Consider the following 7,571-nt stretch of genomic DNA (forward strand, 5'->3'; position numbering starts at 1 on the left):
TTAGGTAACAATCTTTCACAAACAAAGCATGAATTAAAATGTTAATGTTATTAATGAAATGTTAGAAAAAAGTAAACTTTGAAAATATCAATGTAATTAACCATAAAAAATAATTAACGATGTAAGATAGTATGATGGTATAGTTTTAATGATAAATTAAAAAACACGTTTGGACAAATTATTATTTTATTTAAGATCACTTAATAGAATAAATAAATATTATTATATTATTTATTTACTATTATATTAGAATATATTTTGAATGTGTAATATTACAAAGAAATAAAGTTTAACTTCTGCTCTATTTTATAGGAAATTTGGTTCTTGAAAAATAGAAGAAATAAAGTTTTACTTCTGCTATATTTTATAAGAAATTTGGTTAATCAAAAATAAAGAAATTTAATTATTGAAAAATAAAAATAAAAACACAAGGGGCCATAACTTCAATTAACTGAATTCCTTGAATTTGATTCTCTTGTAATGAAAATCAAAAGCCACATCTATTCGAGGAAAAAAAAAACGATAGATACTGAGGTCTATAGATTTCACAAAACCTTTAAAGGTACTGCATGAGGTCAAGTTTCTTTGATGCAGTCTATGAAGGCTCTCCGGAATGTGTGACCCTGTGAGGCTTCTCCCACAAGGTGGTAGGGATAGAGAGATTATTTTTATATTACTCATTTTTCTGGTTGAGAATAAATAATAGAGTAGGACTGCAACAATTAACAAATAAAAAGGTTGAATTTTAGCTGAGAATAAATAATAAAACAGGACCGTAACAAGTCAAAAGCTGAATTTGATAAAAATGACACCTAACAAAAATATTCAATATCTGCAAGTACTACTTGAAGATGCCAATTTGTTGATGGATTTAACAAACAGAAAATATCATATTACAAATTTGGTCTTCGTTTGGAGATTTAAAATATTAAACATCTGCAAGTACTTGAACATGCCAAGTTGATGAATTAAAAAACAGAAGATGTCATATTACAAATTTGGTCTTCGTTTGAAGATTTAAAGGTCTATGTTCAAAGAGCTCAACTCAGCTGTTTCTGTTTTGGGCGTTTTAGTTGATAGATCTTGGATTTATGTTTAAACATTAATTCTTATTTTGATGTTTGTCTTAAGTTTTAAGCATAAACATTAATGTTTGTTGTTGGGTAAATATAAATGCTATTTTTTGGGAAGGGGGCGAAGGGAAACTACAATATTAGTTTTTGTTTGGATTGATTGAATTCTGTATGGAAATTTTTAGAATTTAAATCTTTTGAGTTCCTGAATGTGTTGGAATTCAACTTCACATCTAGATTGAATTCAAATTTTGCCTTTTGGTACTAGCATGACCAGCAACATATAAAACAAGGCAAAACTACATTAGTTGAAAACCATAAAACAACTAACCACTAAAAATAAATAAAAAATAAAAACTAGCATGTTTTCCTAAGATTCCCCACAATCTATTTCGAACGTTTTCCCAAAGCCTTTCATTTATATTGTACACCCACCCTTGAAATCCTAAACCCGAGCACACACATGTAAAAATATACCCAAATTGATTCCTTCAAATTGAGAAATTTACCCCAAAAAAATATACAAGATCAGCTGCAAAATATGTAAACATTATAACAAACCCACTCTAGGCTCGACATGAGCATAACAATGCCCCAGCGCAACCACCACCAAACTCGTGGCTGTTTGGACTAGATATGGAGCAGCCATCTTCTTAGTTGACATTTGCAACTAGATTTGAAGGTAAAAATGGTGCCTTTATTTTACAACACAGAATACCACCATGCCATTTTCAAAGGTTGAATATCAGAACCCATTATATAATCCATAGCGACTGAAACTGGCCCAATTAAAAGTGAAAACTGTTTGTTTCGAATTCTATCAGAAAGTTCAAAATCAGAAAACAGAAAAACACACAGAAAACGAGGGAAAATCTACCTATCAATATGGATACTTGCCCAGAATACCAAAACAGGGTGTTTCAGCAAAAGACCCACGATAAATACGAAGAATTAAATTAAGAGAGCGAGGGGGGATCAGAATCGACTGGCTTGAGCTCCGAAGAGCAGAAAGCAGTAGTTAGAATCATTGTCGATCATATGGGGAAAGTTATATCATCATTTCCCCCTGCTCTTCTCTCTCTATGAACCCTCATTTTAATGTTACAAACACAGGAAAACAAAAATCCGAAAACAGGAAAACAAAATCAGAACACCTTACTGTCTACGCACCATATCTCCCTATCCTATAAGGAAGCACATTGCAGTAATCCTACCGCTTACCATGCAACTATGCACCTCCACACTCTGCTCCCCTCATTTTTCTCCTGCCTTGGGCCCTATATATCCGAAGGCTAAGGCATTGAAAGGAAGCCCAACCCCTGATAAACCATCGCCTTCTCTTTTCTCGGGCCATCTATATCCAAAGTCTGTTATAGAAGGTAACAACACCTTCTCTTTTCTGGGGTCCTATATACCCCAAAGCTAGGGTATGCAAGAGAAGCCCATACACATAAACCATTCCCTGCTCTGTTCTCCTGCATTGGGCCCTATATATCAGAAGTGTGTAAGGCGCTAGGGTATCGAAGGGAAGCACATGCCCTGATAAATCACATTACATTCTCTTCTCGCGTCCGCTAAAAAAACCCTAAAATTTCTTGTTCAATTCTCCTTTCGCGTTCACTCAAAAAAACCCTAGAATTTCTTCTCCTCACCTGGGTACTATATATCAAAAGTGTATAAAGCTAGGGTATGGGAGGGAAGCCCAAACGATAAGTCACATTAAATTCTCCTCTCGCGTCATTGCTTAAAAAACTTTAAAATCATGTTTACTCAAAAAAATAAAAATAAATAAATAAATAAATAACTAAAATCTATTCAATGGTCATTGTAATTTCACTAGTTTAGATTTATTTTAATTCCTAATTTATCAAGTTTCAAGAGGGATCAAATCTTTTGAAGTGTAAAAAAAAAAATTGAGTGCAAAATTTATCTCTTGAGGTGTAAGAAAAAATTTTGAGTGCAAAATTTGATAGAAAATTTACACTTTGAGAGAATTGATCCCTCTCGGAGCTTAATACATAAGAATTAAGATAGATCTAAACTAATTAAATATTTAACATTTAATAATTACCAGCTTAGATCCATCTTAACTCTGGATCTATCAACCGCCGAGAGGGATCAAATCTCTTGAGGTGCAAACCTCTTTTCTGAGTGCAAAACTTGAGGAAAGGTTTGCACCTCGAGAGATTTGATCATTTGATCCCTCTGGGCGCTTGATAGTTTCAGAGTTAACATGGATCTAGACTAATTTCAGTTGTGTGCGGCCAAAGAAAATCTAACAAACAGGTGATTGATTTTATCAATAATGTGTAAAATCATCTAATATTAATATAATCATTTTAAATATGTTAAATATGTCTCACATTAATCTCGTCATTTTAATTTTAAATTTGCTTAGTTACCTTAGTGTGTTGAAATGATAAATATTGTGAATAACTTTAATGATGAAATACAATTTTTGAATGTAAAGTGAGAATGTAATAGCGTTGAATGATAGAAAATGTGAATAATAAGAATATAATAAAGTACAAATAGTCTTCATCATGATTAATCTCAAACTATTTTCTTCTACTATTCTTATTGTCAACCTTGTTACATTTGTCGTCTTTTCATATCGATTATATGAAAAGGACAGGTTAAATCGTAAACTATTTAAATCTTTAGCTCGAGATATTGTAGTAAACATCATACATGGTCTTTCTTTCTCTCCAATATTGATAGGTTAAATTACTATAACACATAAATCAATGTACATTGTCAATAATTTTTTATGCTTACACTGAAATCAATGCACAATATTAATCCAATCACTTTAAAATTAATGTACCATCATACATCCAATTACATCAAATCAGAAATCAACATCTACACTGAAATCAATGCATCTAATGCAAGAAATCAAATAAGATTAGAAAACAACATTTACACTGAAAACAGTGCATCTAACACAAACAATCAAATACGATTAGAAATCAACATTTACACTCAAATCAATGCATCTAGTGCAAGTAAGAAAATAGGTTTATAAACCAACATCTACACTGAAATCAATGCATCTAGTGCAAGTAAGAAAATAGGATTATAAACCAACATCTACACTGAAATCAATGCATCTAGTGCAAGTAATCAAATAGGATTAGAAATCACCATCTACATTGAAATCAATTAATTTAGTGCAAGCAATAAAATAGGATTAGAAATCATCTGCATTGAAATCAATGCATCTAGTGCAAACAATCAAATATTATTAGAAATCAACATCTACATTAAAATCAATGCATCTAGTGCAAGCAATCAAATAGGATTAGAAATCACCATCCACACTTAAATCAATGCATTTAGCGAAAGCAATCAAATAGGAATAGAAATCATCTACATTGAAATCAATGCATCTAGTGAAAGTAATGAAATATCATTAGAAATCAACATCTACACTAAATCAATGCATCTAGTGCAAGCAATGAAATAGGATTAGAAATCACCATCTAAACTAAAATCAATGCATCTAGTGCAATAAATATTCTTCCCTCTCCCCCCTCCATATATATATATATATATATATATATATATATATATATATATATATATATATATCCCTCCATCTCTCCTTCTTTTTCTTTCTATCTCAACCCCCCAAACATACACGCTCTTTCACTCCATATCTATCAATCTCTCTGTCCCTCCCTCTCTCTTTCCATCTTTCTCTTCTTCCCTCTCTTCACTTTCCATCTATATCTCTATCTCCATTTGTCTCTCTATGTCACCTCCAAAACATACACTCTCTTTCTCCAATCTATCTATTTATCCCTCCTTCCTCCTCCCCCTCTCTCTTACCCTTCTCTCCCTCTCCCCCGCTTCTATCTCTCTTCCCTCTTGTTGTCCTCTCCCTCTCTCTCCATTTTTCTTATCACTCCCTCTCTCTCTCTCCACCTTTCTCTCTCTATTTCTTTATTCTTACCTCCCTCTCTCCCCCTCCAACTCCATCTATCTTTCCCTCCCCCTCTCTCTCTGTTACTATATCCTTCCCTTTCCTCTCTCCTTCTCTCCCCTATTCTCGAGATATTGTAGTAAACATCATACATGGTCTCTCTTTCTCTCCAATATTGATAGGTTGAATTAATATAACACATAAATCAATGTACATTGTCAATAATTTTTTATGCTTACACTGAAATCAATACACAATATTAATCCAATCACTTTAAAATTAATATACCATCATACATCCAATTACATCAAATCAAAAATCAACATCTACTCTGAAATCAATGCATCTAATGCAAGAAATCAAATAAGATTAGAAAACAACATTTACACTGAAAACAATGCATCTAATGCAAACAATCAAATACGATTAGAAATCAACATTTACACACAAATCAATGCATCTAGTGCAAGTAAGAAAATAGGTTTATAAACCAACATCTACACTTAAATCAATGCATCTAGTGCAAGTAAGAAAATAGGATTATAAACCAACATCTACAATGAAATCAATGCATCTAGTGCAAGCAATCAAATAGGATTAGAAATCACCATCTACATTGAAATCAATTAATTTAGTGCAAGCAATAAAATAGGATTAGAAATCATCTGCATTGAAATCAATGCATTTAGTGCAAACAATCAAATATTATTAGAAATCAACATCTACATTGAAATCAATGCATCTAGTGCAAGCAATCAAATAGGATTAGAAATCACCATCCACACTGAAATCAGTGCATTTAGTGAAAGCAATCAAATAGGATTAGAAATCATCTACATTGAAATCAATGCATCTAGTGCAAGTAATGAAATATCATTAGAAATCAACATCTACACTAAAGTCAACGCATCTAGTGCAAGTAATGAAATAGGATTAGAAATCACCATCTAAACTAAAATCAATGCATCTAGTGCAATAATATTCTTCCCTCTCCCCACTCCATATATATATATATATATATATATATATATATATATATATATATCCCTCCATCTCTCCTTCTTTGTCTTTCTATCTCAACCCCCCAAACATACACGCTCTCTCACTCCATATCTATTAATCGCTCTGTCCCTCCCTCTCTCTCTCCGTCTCTCTCTTCTTCCCTCTCTTCACTTTCCATCTATATCTCTATCTCCATTTGTCTCTCTATATCACCCCCAAAACATACACTCTCTTTCTCCAATCTATCTATTTATCCCTCCTTCCTCCCCCCCCTCCCTCTTACCCTTCTCTCCCTCTCCCCCGCTTCTATCTCTCTTCCCTCTTGTTGTCCTCTCCCTCTCTCTCCATTTTTCTTATCACTCCCTCTCTCTCTCTCCACCTTTCTCTCTCTATTTCTTTATTCTTACCTCCCTCTCTTCGCCTCCAACTCCATCTCTCTTTCCCTCCCCCTCTCTCTCTGTTACTATATCCTTTCCTTTCCTCTCTCCTTCTCTCCCCTATTCTATCCATCTCTCCTTCTTTGTCTCTTTATCTCACCCCCAAACATACACACTCCTTCTCTCTCTCCACTTTTCACTCTCTATGTATTTCTTCTTCCCTCCCTCTCTCTCCCTCTCTCTCCTACCTTCCTCTCTCTTCCCCCATCTCTCTCTCTCTCCACCCTCCAATCCTCTCACTATCTCCCTCCCTCTCTCCTTCTCTCTCTCCCCCTCCATCTTTGTGTCTCCCTCTCCCTCTCTTACTCTTCTCTACACCTCTCACTTATCTCCCTCTTTCTCTCTTCATTCCTCCTCTCCTCTATCCTTAAGTTTATCTCCATCTCTCCCTTGTCACTCCCCCTATCTTTCCACCTCTATCACTCTATGTCTTTGTTCTTCCCTCCCATATATATCTAGAGTTAATATATATAATGATATATTAATATATATTATATTATAACAAATTTAATATTGTATTAATCCAAAGTTATTAAATTTAATAATATTAATATTAATATACTAATATGAATATTAGATTTTTTAATAATAATAATATTAGGGTTAATAATGTTTTTTTTGTATGGTATTAATAATAATTTGGCCCATGGTATTTTTCCCATAGGGGTCACCTAAATAAAACCTATTTATTTAGTGATAGTAAGTATAAATAGGTTAATGGAGAAAAAATAGAAAGAGGTTTTATGTATTTACCATACCTCTCGTTTATTTATATTTTTATTTATTTATCATATCTCTTCTATTTACCATGGTATTTGACCCATAGGCTTGATATATAATTAGATGTCGATTTATAATCCTATTTGATATATTTTTATTTATTTATCATATATCTTTATACTTATTTTATATTTATTTATTTACCATACTTCTTTTATAAATATGGTACTTCTCCCATGGTATTAATAATTATTTGTCCCATGTTATTTTGCCCATAACCTTCACCTAAATAAAACATGTTTTTTGAGATTTCTTTAAATATAAAGAGGTTTATCGAATAAATATAAAAGGAGGTTTTATTTATTTAGCGTATCGATACAAGTAATATGAAAGCAAGTCCCATCACCAACT

At 32.7% G+C, this 7,571-nt stretch overlaps 1 non-coding gene across 1 annotated transcript; it reads right to left on the bottom strand.

Moving 5' to 3' along the window:
• Positions 1 to 2,043: 2,043 nt before the first annotated feature.
• On the bottom strand, positions 2,044 to 2,139 carry LOC149155000 (small nucleolar RNA Z103). The gene has a single exon (XR_016263883.1). It is a non-coding gene; the product is annotated as a small nucleolar RNA Z103 (small nucleolar RNA).
• Positions 2,140 to 7,571: the final 5,432 nt, after the last annotated feature.

Source organism: Pinus tabuliformis, chromosome 9 (assembly GCF_031772625.1).
Source record: "Pinus tabuliformis cultivar Carrire ecotype Pingquan chromosome 9, CPIR1, whole genome shotgun sequence".
NCBI classification, from domain to species: domain Eukaryota; kingdom Viridiplantae; phylum Streptophyta; class Pinopsida; order Pinales; family Pinaceae; genus Pinus; species Pinus tabuliformis.